This window comes from Elephantulus edwardii, unplaced genomic scaffold (assembly GCF_000299155.1).
Source record: "Elephantulus edwardii isolate Elephantulus edwardi_28Jun2011 unplaced genomic scaffold, EleEdw1.0 scaffold00034, whole genome shotgun sequence".
In the NCBI taxonomy this organism is placed as follows: Eukaryota; Metazoa; Chordata; class Mammalia; order Macroscelidea; family Macroscelididae; genus Elephantulus; species Elephantulus edwardii.
The window spans coordinates 3,966,274-3,979,914 of record NW_006399784.1 but is presented as its reverse complement, the minus strand read 5'-3'; positions in this window follow the sequence as shown (position 1 = coordinate 3,979,914).

Sequence of the window (13,641 nt, the reverse complement as noted above, 5' to 3'; positions counted from 1 at the left end):
AACTCATAGCAACTGTATGCACAGTAGATTGGAACCTTGTTATATCTTGTGTCATCTTTTTCATATTTGATTCCATTGCTATCATCACTGTGTCCACTTATCCCATTTAATGTAATTCTCTCTTTCACATATTATCCACTTTTCCAAGCGTAAGGTCGCTTTCCATAGAATAGTCCCTTTTAACAACATGCCCAAATTATGTGAGAGAAAACTTCAACAAATTTGCCTCTAAAAAGTGCTCTGACTATACTTTCTCCAAGGCGTATCATTTGTTCTGCAGTCCATGTATTCTTCTTCAACATTACAACTGAAAAAGGAATCATATCTTCTATAATTTTCTTCAATGTCCATCTCTCTTGCATAGCAAGAGACAATGGCTTGAATAAGGCACTTTTTAGTCTTTAAATTGACTTAAATGCTCTTTAGAACTTCAGAGAAGTGGTTGGCAACAGAATTCATAATGCAATGTGCAAAAATTGTTTTAATATAAAAGCAAATGGGTCATTTATCTATTCTGAACTTCAAAAACTGATTTAAAACTAGTACTTTTATTTTTCTTAGACAAATGGTTAGTAGTATTTCCAAGATTGGGGGTTTTTTTAGTTTATTTTAATAAATGCTACAAAACAATAATTTTACAGATCGTTACATGAAAAAAAGTACTTTAATTTTAAATGTACTTTAATTCCCCTAAGCAGTAGTAGAAGTAGTTTGTAGAAAATAAATTTTATTTTACTAAGTAGTGATATTGTAGAATTAATACTTTAAGTTATTTAAGATATTATAAAGCTAGAAAAATCATAATTAGAAGTAAGAAAATGAGACTTTTCCAAATACTTCTTTCTAAGATATGCTTGAAGGTCATTTTTAAACACAATATTTAGAACAAAGAAAAACCAGAAATTGCATGTTCATAGTTTAGTAACATAAAGAAATCACATATTCAATGTATTACTAAAATGTATTAAATAAAATAGAATATAAAGAATTTCTAGAAATAAAATGACATTACTGAACGTAGACACTAAACAGTACAAATTAAAGTGTGTTATTCTGAGTATAGCTGTTGTAGCATCAACTTCTAACCTATGATAATCTCATGTGTTTTAAAGAAGAATTGGTCCACGGGATTTTCTTAGCTGTAATTTTTACTTTATATGATAAAGTATACATAATCACAAGAAAAACAGAAAATCAAGAGACCTTTCTTCTTAAAAATTAACAAGTGTGATTGAACCTCACCCTTTTAATTATCAGCCAATTGCACACCAAATTTTATAATCTTAAAACATATTCTATATTTACATCTTTATTTTTGTTATTAAATAAATCATGATTATTACACTTGAATACTTTGAAAGGAGCTGATGCAATGTGAAGTTGGCTGAGTCTGACTTCCACCTGCTTCATAAAGAGGAACTGTTCCCATAAATAATGTCTATAGGACAATACAAATAGCTGCCTAGTATACTCAGACATGCGACCCCATAATGCTCCTGTACCTATTTTTATCAATCAATGATTCTAAGTGTGTTGTTGACTCACAGACTTTATGCACATTTATGAGGTATTTTAGGGAAATAGCTTGAAGAGTGTGGGTGGCAAGGGATATCACAAAAGTACAAGTCCAGGTTTAGTCCAGCAATCAGAAACTAGATTAAGAAAGTACAATTCCCCAACTAGTGACAGTCCAGAAGCACAAATGCAAGAAGTCTCTGGTTTTCTCAATCATGTAGCAAACTTTATCTCAGAGCAATTACATGTAAGCTTCTCCTTCAGTCATCCAGGAAGTAAAACCTTTACTGTAGCATAAATACAGGATTTCTCTGGTTACACCTTGCCAGAGTTTTTTAATAACAGTGTCATAGACTCTTCATAGCAATGCTGCAGTCTCCACTCTCTCTTCACCAGTGTCACCAGGGTGTATCACAGTGTAAAATGCTTTCTCTCTTATATTGGTCTCACAGCTTAATGGTTTGGAAGACCATGTGTCTGCATTTAAGGTAGCTGGAAAACATGCCCTCACACAAATGTTGACTGCAATATTAATGATTGTTGTGTTGCTGTTGTTTTGTGTACTAAGAAGTTGGAACATACCCATAGCTGACCTTCCAAAGGGTTTTCAGAAGCAGTTAATCTCATGGGAAGTTATTAATCATTCTTCTCTTTCTGAGCAGCTCAAACTAGATGACTTTGGGATTGCCGCCAGTATAGCTTCTTCCCACTAGGTCAAAATTCACTGCTATTGAGTCTGAGTCTCAGAATGGTCCTCTGTTGTCTTCTATAAAAAGACAAAGGGAGGACACTTCCCAGCTTTCTACCATGAAACCTTTGGTGGTTTGGAAATACCAAGGCTGAATCGTTTTTGAGTTAGCAGCACATCTCACTATAGACTAGCCACCAGAGTTCAGTAGTGGCATATGAGTAAACAAAGACATTATTGAAGTTTGTATTTTATTATCTAATTGTATTTCTTTGAGACAACTCTATAAAATCTATATCTTTAACAGACATTTCATGAAAAATAGACATAGATTTTATAGAGTTATCTCAAAGAAATACACTATTATCTTTAACAGACATTTCATGAAAAATAGACAATAGTAAAACATTGGTCGTTTACTATCGATCTCTTAATATAAAATGAAAAATAAAATTATAAATAACATTGTAAACATGACTTTAGTGAAGTTTTTAGGTGCTGTCAAGTCCAACAACTAGGGGACCCTCAGAACAACAAATTTGGATGCTGTCCTTTGCTATGCCATCCTCACATTTCTTCACACATTAGAGCTCATTGAGGCAGTCATCTTGTCAATCCATCTGGTTGATGGTCTTAATCTCCTTTGCCAATCATCTACCTTTCTAGGCATCATGCCCCTCTACAAGGAAAAGACCCTCTTAGCAACATACCTGAAGTATGTGAAGCGAAGCTTCGTCATCGTTGCCTCGAACGAGCACTATGGCTTCACCCTCCCCAAGACACACTGGTTTGTTATTGTGGCAGTCTTTGAGATGCTCAGCACTCTTCTCCAACACTGTCATCCTTGTTCTTTGTCCAGCTCTCAGATGCATCCAAGTAATCAGAAAGATCTTGGCCTGAATCAGACATTCTATAGTCCTCAAACAGACATAAGTCTTCATAAATAACTGGAGAGGTCTCTAACTGCAGACTTTTCCAGTTCACAATCTCCCGATTTTCTGACTGCTGATATCAAGTATGTTATTTGGGAATTAAAGTAAGACTAATTTGTTGACAGTTTCAATCTTTTCTCCATCCATCATGTTGTTACCTATTATTCTAGTGGTAAGAATCTTTGCTTTCTTGACATTAGGATTCAATCCATAGTAAAGGCTGTGTTCTTTGATCTTCTGCAACATGTGCTTCAAGTCCTCCTCACTTTTAGCAAGCAAGATTAGGTCATCTGCATAATGTAGGTTACTGATGGGTCTCCCTCAGATCCTGATGCCATATTCTTATTCAAAGAGTGCAACTTCTTAAATAATTTTCTCAGGATAGAGATTAAATAGGTATATAGAAAGAATATAACCCTGAATCACTCCCTTCTTAATTTTAAACCATACTGTGTTGTTTCTTTGTTCTGTTCACACAACAGCTATTTGGTCTAAGTTTTACATGAGCACATTTAAATTCTCTGGGATTCCCATTCTTCTCAACTTTAGCCATAACTTGTTATGATCCACACACTCAGCTACCTTTGCATAGTCAATAAAGCACGAATAGACATTCTTATATTATTCTTTTAGCCAGTATCCATCTAACATCAGCAACGTTCCTGGTGCCACAGTCTTGCCTAAATCCCACTTAATCTTCTAGCTATTTTCTGTCTATGTTCTACTATTCTAGCTGTTTGTGAATTATTTTTGGCAGAATTTTGCTTGCATGTGAGGGTAATCATATTTTCTATAGTTTCCATAGTATGTTTGATCATTTTTCTTGGGAATGAGAACAAATATGGAGCGGAGGGGCTACCTCCAAATTTACTGGTATAGATAGACTGGTGAGCACATTCAGGGCTTCGTCTGTTAATTGAAATAAGTCAATTGGGATCTCATAGATTCCAGGGTCCTTATTTTTTGCCAAAAGCTTCAAGGCAGCTTTCATTTCCTCCTTCATTATCAATAGTTCCTGCTCATACTGTTCTTCTTGAAATTTAAGTGTCAGTTAGTACTTGTTGGTACAGTGATTCTCTATATTCTCTCCACCTTCTTTTGATGGTCTCTGGGTTGTTTGATATATTGCTCATGCTGTTGTTGTGTACTGTGGAGTTGGAAGCCATCCATAGCTGACCCTTTAGCAGGTTTCAGAGGCGATCAAATGCGTAAGAATATTGCCCATCTTTCTCCCATGGAGCAGCTGATGGCCTCAAATAGCATGCCTTTGGGACTGCAGTGCAGCTTCTTGCTGATAGGTCAACAGAAGTTCCTCCCTAGTGACTTAAGGCTTAAATTTGTTTTCAGTTCTCTCAGCTTGAGAAATACCTAGTGAATTCTTCTTTTTATTCTCTAATTACAGCTCTCTGCACATTCTGTAATAATAATAATACTTTGCTTTGTCTTGTTCAACTGCCCTTTGAAATTTTTGTTTTGGCTTTTCAAGGTTCTTGTGTAAGTTTTAGGGTATCTTCTGACATCCTTTTCAGGTTTTTCTTTCTCCTCCATTTTTATAATGCCCTTTTGCTTCTTCATTACTTTTTATATTCATCAAAGACTCAATTTTTGATCACTGGTGTTCAATGTCTCAAACCTACTCTTAAGATGATCTTGAAATTCAAATGAAATAGATTAAAGATAATATCTTGGTTCTCATGAACTTATTTTTCTTTACTTCGACCTCAATTTGAACTTGTATGTAACCCACACTCCATATCTGGCCTAGTTTTGACTGCCAATATTGAGCTTTTCCAATGATTTTTTCCACAGAGGGTGTCAATCTGATTTCTATGCAGCCCGTCAGGCAAGGTCCATGATGTTAATTTTAGTTATTGAAGTTAGTATTAGAAAAACTAAGTCTTGTTGGGTTGAATTTTATTAGCTCATCAAGAGAAAATCCCTTGTGTCCTATAGAAAACAGAATCCAAAAAAAGTGCATATTGTTGGATTTTATGTTATGCGCTGCTGTAGGTTTAAAATTTCAGTGGAAGAAGAAAGAAACTATAACCTGATAGTTGTTTGGTGAGATCAGTCTATTGATCTGTGTGATAACATTCCATTTGGCAGATAAAATTGAAAATGAATGTCCAAAATGAAGCATTTGATTTTCATTGCAAGAGGTCATTAAGACTAGAAGTCAGAGTACTAGAAGCTAATTTATTCTACTACATCTATTGCAAATATAGAAGGGAAATTCTGTATCAGCACATTCTGGATGATGTCCAAAAGAAGCAACATATTTAAGCTTACTCACTGCATTATACAAATAGGCATATTTCTCCACCACGCATCAAATTTACCCCTTTAGAGTGGAATTATAAGCTTATTTAAAGGTATACTCACTTATTAATTTAAATCATAAAATACAAAGGCAAATAATGATAAAAGAATTAAAAAATATTTTGAAAAAGATTAGATATGCTGCACTACACTTTCTTTGGTATTCAATACTCTTACCTAATATTGACTGTTCATTAAAGTTTGGTCTTTTTCCTTTTTTTGTTAATAAAAAAAGTCTTACTAATAAGAATTATGTTTAAAATTAAGGGAGGAAACCCCCAATTTCCCTAACATGAAACTATAGCAAATTTTCCATTTATTGAAGTTTAGAACTTTTTTCTTAGAGTCCCTTTTTTCCAACACAGCCCCTAGAAAATAAGCAAAAAAATATCTACCATTGATTAGGTTCAAACACATATATTAAAATAGAAACTGATAATTTTCTTGGATGATAATTGTGAAATCTGTATTCCAAGGTCTCAATAGATCAATTCAAGCTTTCAATCTTTTTTGTTAGTAACTGAATTAGTTAATAATTTTTTCTATGCAAAATCACTTAATTAGAGGTCATGGAGTGGTAAGCTATAATAATAAATTTTAGTGTATTTTTTCCTTATAAGTACTATTACTGAATTTTCAGGTAAAGGAGAATATACTGAAGACTTCTGAAGCCTTCTAACAATGATTTACAAGGTATTTTAAATTTCTTATCACAAGAAAATAATGTAATGTATAACTAGATAGAATTAACTGTGTAACAACCATTTCTTTTCTGGAAGATAGTATTTAACAGAAATTGGAAATGAAATTGTATATATATATATACACATCAGCCATTCTGTGGAAAAGGATGTACATCCCGTGTGATTAACTGCCTTTGAAAACCTGCCAGAGGATTAGCTATGAATTGATTCTGACTCTACAGTACACAACAACAATAAAAATATAATTTTGAAAAAAAATTAATTTTCATTTTATCGCAAAAAGCCAAATCAAGATGAACAGTGTACAGTGTTTGCAGATTAAACATTTTTCATTTCAAAAATTGTTTCTTTATTTTCAAGAGTAATCCAGAATTAAGCACAGATTTTCAGTTTGGTGAAGATTGTTGTGGGAATATAGAGATGTTACCAAAATATGAAGCTTCAAAACGTAATATTGCTGTGAATTTATACAAACTGATATTCTATAGCACAGAAGAGAATATCTAAAACACTATGAGCATTATACATGCTAAATCTTATTATGTTTATCTGAATAATTATCTGAATAAATCAATTACTCAGTAAAGTAAAATATGAATGGTCAGTCATTTTACAATCTTAAGTGAGCCTTTAGGTTTCTTACCATAATACATCCATCCCTTCACTGTTTTCCATTCATTGTCTAAATAAAGGAATAGAGATTTTCATTGAAAGACTCTTTATTTCAGAGGTTTTTTTTAATATGATGTGATAAAGTTTCTGCTATTGAAATTGTCCAATCCCTCGGGTTCATCTCTTTTTTCTAGCCTTTTTTTCCTGAAATAAAGACCCAAACATGAATTTCTTCACTTGTTTCTTTCTGTCTAAATTTTAGTCTAAGAATTGCTTTATCTTCTTTAGTTACAAAAAGATTTTGTATAGCATATAATTAAGTTGCATGTTAAGTGGACATCAAACTCTAAGGTGTATTCCTATTTTAATGTTCTTGAAAATCTTTTTGGATTAATTAAAATTAATAGCTATAAATTGAATTATGTATACTGATTTTTATTTATGTATTAATTATGCTCAATGTATTCATTTAAAGCAATATTTACATGAATTGTTTACTATAATTTATGCAGATAATTTGTAGTTATCTCCTCAGAAAAATAAAATCTGGTGCTCTTACAAATGATATATCTATCTATATATAACTATTATATATATAATGTTGTTGTTGTTGTTGTTAAGTGCCTTCGAGTTACAGGAGACTCATAGCGACCAGATGAAGGAGAGTCCTCTACGCTTGGGTGTCTCTCATCCTGTCTCTAGGTTCATAGGGTTTCTGGAGGCAAGCTATTATGGAAGTGGATGCCACTCCTCTTTCCAAGCTTGTTTTAATTGGGGAGTTTCACTCCACTCTCTGTCCACATTGGAAAACCAAGCATTAAAGCATTTGACACATCAGTGTCACAGTGTTCAGCCTCACAGCAACCACAAGTTACCGCGGTATGGCAACTTGTACACTAGGGCTATACAACCTAAAGAAATGTCTGAACAAAAACAATGAAAGATAGGCCCGAGGGCCGCGGATTAAAAGTCATCCATCTTTGGCATTGCTTTCTGTCCACTGACCCAGATCTCTTTCTTTCCACTGATCTCTCTCTTTGTTGATGTTATTGTTGTTAAGTGCATCGAGTCACAGGCGACTCATAGCAACCCTATGAATACTATTACGTATAATAGTATTGCATCTATAATGTTATTGCATCTATAATACTGTTGTTTGTTGTTATGTGCCGTGAAGTCGCTTGCGACTCATAGCAACCCTATGTACAACAGCCCTAAACTCCGTTCTGTCCTGTGCCAATCGCACGGTCTCTGACACTCCCATCCCAATTATCCCAGCAACTGAATCAATCCACCTCATAGAGGGCCATCCTCTCCTGGGCTGTCCCTCCACCCTCCCAAGCATGATATCCCTCTCCAGGGACCGGTCCCTCCTCACAACATGTCCAAAGTATGTTAGATGGAGCCTCAGAATCTTTGCCTCCAAGGAGCCACCCAGTTTAACTCTTCCCAGGACAAATCTGTTTGTTTACCTAGCAGACCATGGTATTCTCCATACTCTTCCCAAGCACCACAGCTCAAAGGCATCAATTCTCCTCCCTGGTCATTGTCCAACTCTCTGGTGCATAACAAGTGATTGCGAAGACCATAGCCTGTATCAGACACACCTTAGTCTCCAGAGAGACACCATTGCTCTTCAGTACTTTGGAGTGGTCCCTAACAGCAGATTTTCCCATGGCAATGCGCCTTTTAATTTCCTGGCTGCTGGTGCCAGGACTGTTGACTATGGAGCCAAGCAAACTAAAGCTGTGTACAATCTCAATCTCTTCACTATCCATCCTGATACTGCCAATTGGTCCAGTGGTGAGAATCTTTGTCTTCTTGACATTGAGCCTCAATCCATATTGTAGGCTGCAGTCCTTGACACTCTGCAGCAGGCGCTTCAGGTCCTCTTCAGTTTCAGCAAGCAGGGTTGTGTTATCCGCATAACGCAGGTTGTTGATTAATCATCCACCAATCTTGACTCCACATTTCTCCTCATAGATCCCAGCCTCCCGGATAATCTGTTCTGCATATAGGTTGAAAAGGTATGGAGATAGGATGCATCCCTGGCGTAGGCCCTTCCCAATTTTGAACCATGCTGTGTTCTATTGCATATATAATACTATTGCATCTATAATACATTATATATAATGTTGTTGTTATGTGTTGTCGAGTTCCCTGTGGCTCATGGTGACCCTATATACAACAGTTCTAAACCATGGCCTATCCTGTGCCAATCTCACTGTCTGTAACACACCTAATAATACTATTACATATATAATGCTATCATATATAATACTATTAGATATACAATACTATTACATATATAATACTGTTGATAGGTAGGTAGGTAGATGATAGATTACTATTATACATTTAATACTACTGAATTTTTACATATATGAATTTAATTAGTTAATAGACTTTTAACTATTCTTTTTTGTTACTTTTTTTATTATACTAAAAATACCATTTTCTTTCCTGAAGCAAGTGTATAAAGAGCTGAGGCAACATGGGAGTGATGAGTCTGATACTTGTCTGCATCATAAAGGGTACATTCCTTATCGATATAAAATAAATATATAGGTGGTCAGAAATACCATGCTTCAACTCCCATTTCTATGAATTATTGGATCCAAAATGTGCTGAAATTTGATTCAAAGACTTTAATGACAGGTGTGGGGTTTATTAGGGAAATGGTTGGTTAATGGGGGAAGTAAAGATATCACACAATGCAAGTTTAGGTTTTGTCCAGCATCTTAAGCCAGATTAATAAATCACAGTTACTCAATTAGTGAATGCCTAGGTTTGGTTCAGCAACACAAATACAAGAAACTTCTAATTTTTTCAATTACTGAGGAAATTTTATCTCAGAACATTATAAGTCATCTTTTCCTTCAATCATCCAGGAAGCAAAGCTAAATATGGCTCTGTCTCCAGAGTTACTATTGTTATATTTTGACAGTTTTTTCACAGCAGTGCCATAATCTTTTCACCATCTGCCATAGTCGCTTCACTCCCTCTTCACCAACTGTATGTAACTCACAGTGTGGAAAGCCCCTTATAATATTGGCAACACAGCTTTTGATGATTTATAAGACCATGTGTCCACAGTTAAGGTAGTTTGAGACAATGTGCCCAATAGAGGCTAATGAAGTGCATGGAAAAGCCATTCTTCAAGGTTTGCAACATTGTGTCACTAAACTATAGACTAATATATTTCATGAACATAAACACAAAATTTCTTAACAAAATCCTAGCCAACAGAATCCAAAAGCACATAAAAAATAATTCAATATGACCAAGTGGTAATCATAAGAGGTATACATGGATGGTTCAATATAAGAAAAACAATCAACGTGATTCATCACAGTAATAAAGCAAATAACAGAAATGTATGACCTTATCCATGAGGCTAAAAAAGACATTTGACAAAATCCATCACCAATTCCTAATTATGACACTTACTAAATTGGAAGAAAAGGGGATTTCCTCAACATAGTGAAAAGTTACATAGACAAAAGCAAGAGCTAATACCATTCTCAATGAAGAATGACTAAAAACACTTTCTTTTTGAGCAGAGATGACCCAAAGATGCCTACTGTCACCACTTCTATTCAATATTGTATGGACGTATTTGTTAGGGCAATACGGCAAAAGAAGGAAATAAAAGGCATCTCAATAAGCAAAGACATGATTAAATTGTTGTTATATGCAGATGATAGTGTATGTAAAAAAAACCAAACAAACAAAACCCAGGACTAAAAAAACAAACAAAACAAAACAAACAAACAAACCAAAAACACACCAATAACAACAGCAACAACCCTGTTAGAAAGTTGACCAATTTGGTAGGATAAAAAAAAAATAAATCCAAAATCAGTGGAATTCCTTTACAGTAACGAAGAATACTCACAGAATGAAACCAAAAAAGCAATACTGTTTACAATAGCCAACCACAAATTGAGATACTTGGGAGAGAACCTAACTAGACACACAAATTTATACAAAGAAAAGTACACACCATTTTTGTGAGACACAAAAAAACCTAAATAAATGGAAAAAAAAGTTCCTTGTATATGGATAGGAAGACAAATTATTCTGAAAATGACTATTTTTTCATTAGTCACTTATTTTTGAGGGGCAAAAGTCAGTCTTTTTAGATTTTATGAAATTTTATAAGGAATTTGGATTTCCATTCATATATTGTTGCACATTTTCCTCCCTGCCCCTCCCCCAGTTTGCTTTTTTCTTTGGGAAAAAAATTCTTTGATTTTTATACAACCCCCAAACCCGACTACTTTACTATGCACCTCTTATTCTGGACTCTTGTCATGCCAATCATATCAATCACATATTCCTTTTGTACATTTCTTTCCCTTGACTGTTTCAATACCATGCACATTGTTTATCCTCTCTTTTCTTAGTTTCTCCCTAACCTCCATATCAGTCCTGTTCTGTAACAGTGGCATTATACAATACTTGCATTTTTGTGACTGAGATATTTACTCAGCGTAATATCCTCCATGGTCACCCATTTCTTATAATATTTCATGAGTTCTTTGTTTTTCAGTACTGCATAATATTCTATTTTGTGAATTTTCCACAGTTTCTCTATCCATTCATTTGCTGATGGGCACTTGGGTTGTTTCCAACTCTTTGGTATTGTGAACAAAGCAGCAATAAACATAGGTATGCATATATCTTCTTGTGTGGCAGTTATGATTTCTTTAGGATATATTCCTAGTAGTGGAATTACTGGGTCAAATAGTATTTCTATTTCCAAATTTTTGAGAAAGTGCCAAAAACTTTTAATAGTGGTTGTATCATTTTATACTCTCACCAACAGTGAATAAAGATTCCAGTTTCTCCACAACCTCACCAACATTTCTTGTATGCTGCTCTGTTAAATTTTGCTCTTAAGTGGGTGTGATGATATCTCATAGTCATTTTGATTTGCATCTCTCTTAGAGCTAGTAATTTTTCACTTTACTTCACATGTTTGTTCGCCATCTGAATGTTTTCTTTGGTGAAATGTCTGTTCATACCCTTTGCCCATTTTTCATTTGGATTGTTCTGTTCGACTATTCTATAATTTCTCTATATGTAAGTCCCTTATCAGACATGTTGTTACCAAATATTTTTTCCCAGTCTGTGGCTAACCTTTATCTTGTTGGAGAAGTTTTTGGATGTACACTGGGATTTGATTCTTAGAGGGTCCTATTCATCTATTTCATCCACTCTGGTGGTAGATTTTTCAGAATGTGTGGAAAACTGCTCAAGTTGTGGATTAGTGCCTCTAGGATTCTTCCAAGCTTTTCTCTAATGAAGCTTATAGTCCTTGGTTGTAATCCTAGGTCCTTGATCCATTTTGAGTTGGTTTTTGTGTATGAAGTGAGGTGTGGATCTAGCTTAAGTTTTCTGCAGATGGTTTTCCAATTCTGCTAAAACTATTTGTTAAAACATAGGTACATGACCAAGAGGCAGTCATCAGAACAGACAGGGCAACATTGCATGGTTCAAAATTGGGAAGGGTGTACGCCACAGATGTGTCCTATCTCCATACCTTTTCAAACTGTATGCAGAGCAGATTATCCCAGAGGCTGGGTTCTATCGCTGAAACTGAGGAGGACCTCATGCACTTACTGCAGAGGGTCAAGGACTGTAGGCTTCAGTATGGACTGAGGCTCAATGTCAAGAAGACAACGATTCTCACCACTGGACCAATCGGTAGCATCAGGATAGAAGGCAAAGAGATTGGGATTGTTCACATCTTCAGTTTGCTCGGCTCCATGGCCAACACTCTTGGCACCAGCAGCCAGGAAATAAAAAAAAAAAAAAACATATTGTGATGGGAAAGTCTGCTGTTAGGGACCTCTCTAAAGTACTCAAGAGCAACGGTGTCTCTTTGGAGACTAAGGTGCACCTGATACAGGCCATGGTTTTTACAATCACTTGTTATGCGTCAGAGAGTTGGACAATGACTAGGGGGGATAGAAGGAGAATTGACGCCTTTGAACTGTGGTGCTGGAGAAGAGTATTGAATGTACCATGGACTGCCAAGAAAACAAACAGATTCGACCTGGAGAGGGTTAAACCAGGCTACTCCTTGGAGACAAGGATTCTGGGGCTTTGTCTGACATACTTTAGACATGTTGTAAGGAGAGACAGGTCCTTGGAGAGGGACATCATGCTTGGTAGGGTAGAAAGACAGTGCAGGAAGGGAAGACCCTCTATGAGGTGGATGATTTGGTGACTGGGGCAATCGGGATGGGTGTGTCGGGGGCAAAGCGATTGGCACAGGATAGAGCATGGTTTAGGGCTGTTGTACATAGGGTCGCTATGAGTCACAAATGACTCGACGGCATGTAACAACAACAACATTTGTTAAAAAAGCTGCTGTTTCCCTACTTTACTGACATTATCTCCTTATAAAAATCAGTTGACTATAGGTACATGGGATGATTTCTAGGTTCTCAACTGTCTTGACCACCATGGTAATATAGTAGGGTTTGAAATCAGAGAGTGAGATTCCTCCTACTTTATTTCTCTTTTAAAAGAGTGCTTTGCTTATTTAAAGTCTTCTTCGATTCCAAATGAAATTGGAGATTGCCTTTTCCATCTCTTTGAAGAGTGGAATTTGTATTTGTAATGGGATTGCATTGAATGTGTAAATTGCCTTTAGTAGGATTATAATTTTCACAATATTGAGTTTTCCTATCCATGATCAAGACATTTTTCTACTTCTCCAGGTCTCTTTTTGTTTCTTTTGCTAATTTTTTGCAATTTTCTTTAAATAAGTCTTTTGTGTTTCTAGTTAGATTTGCTTCCATGTATTTAATTTTGTTATTAGCTACTCTGATGGGTATTGTTTTTCTTAGCTCCAGTT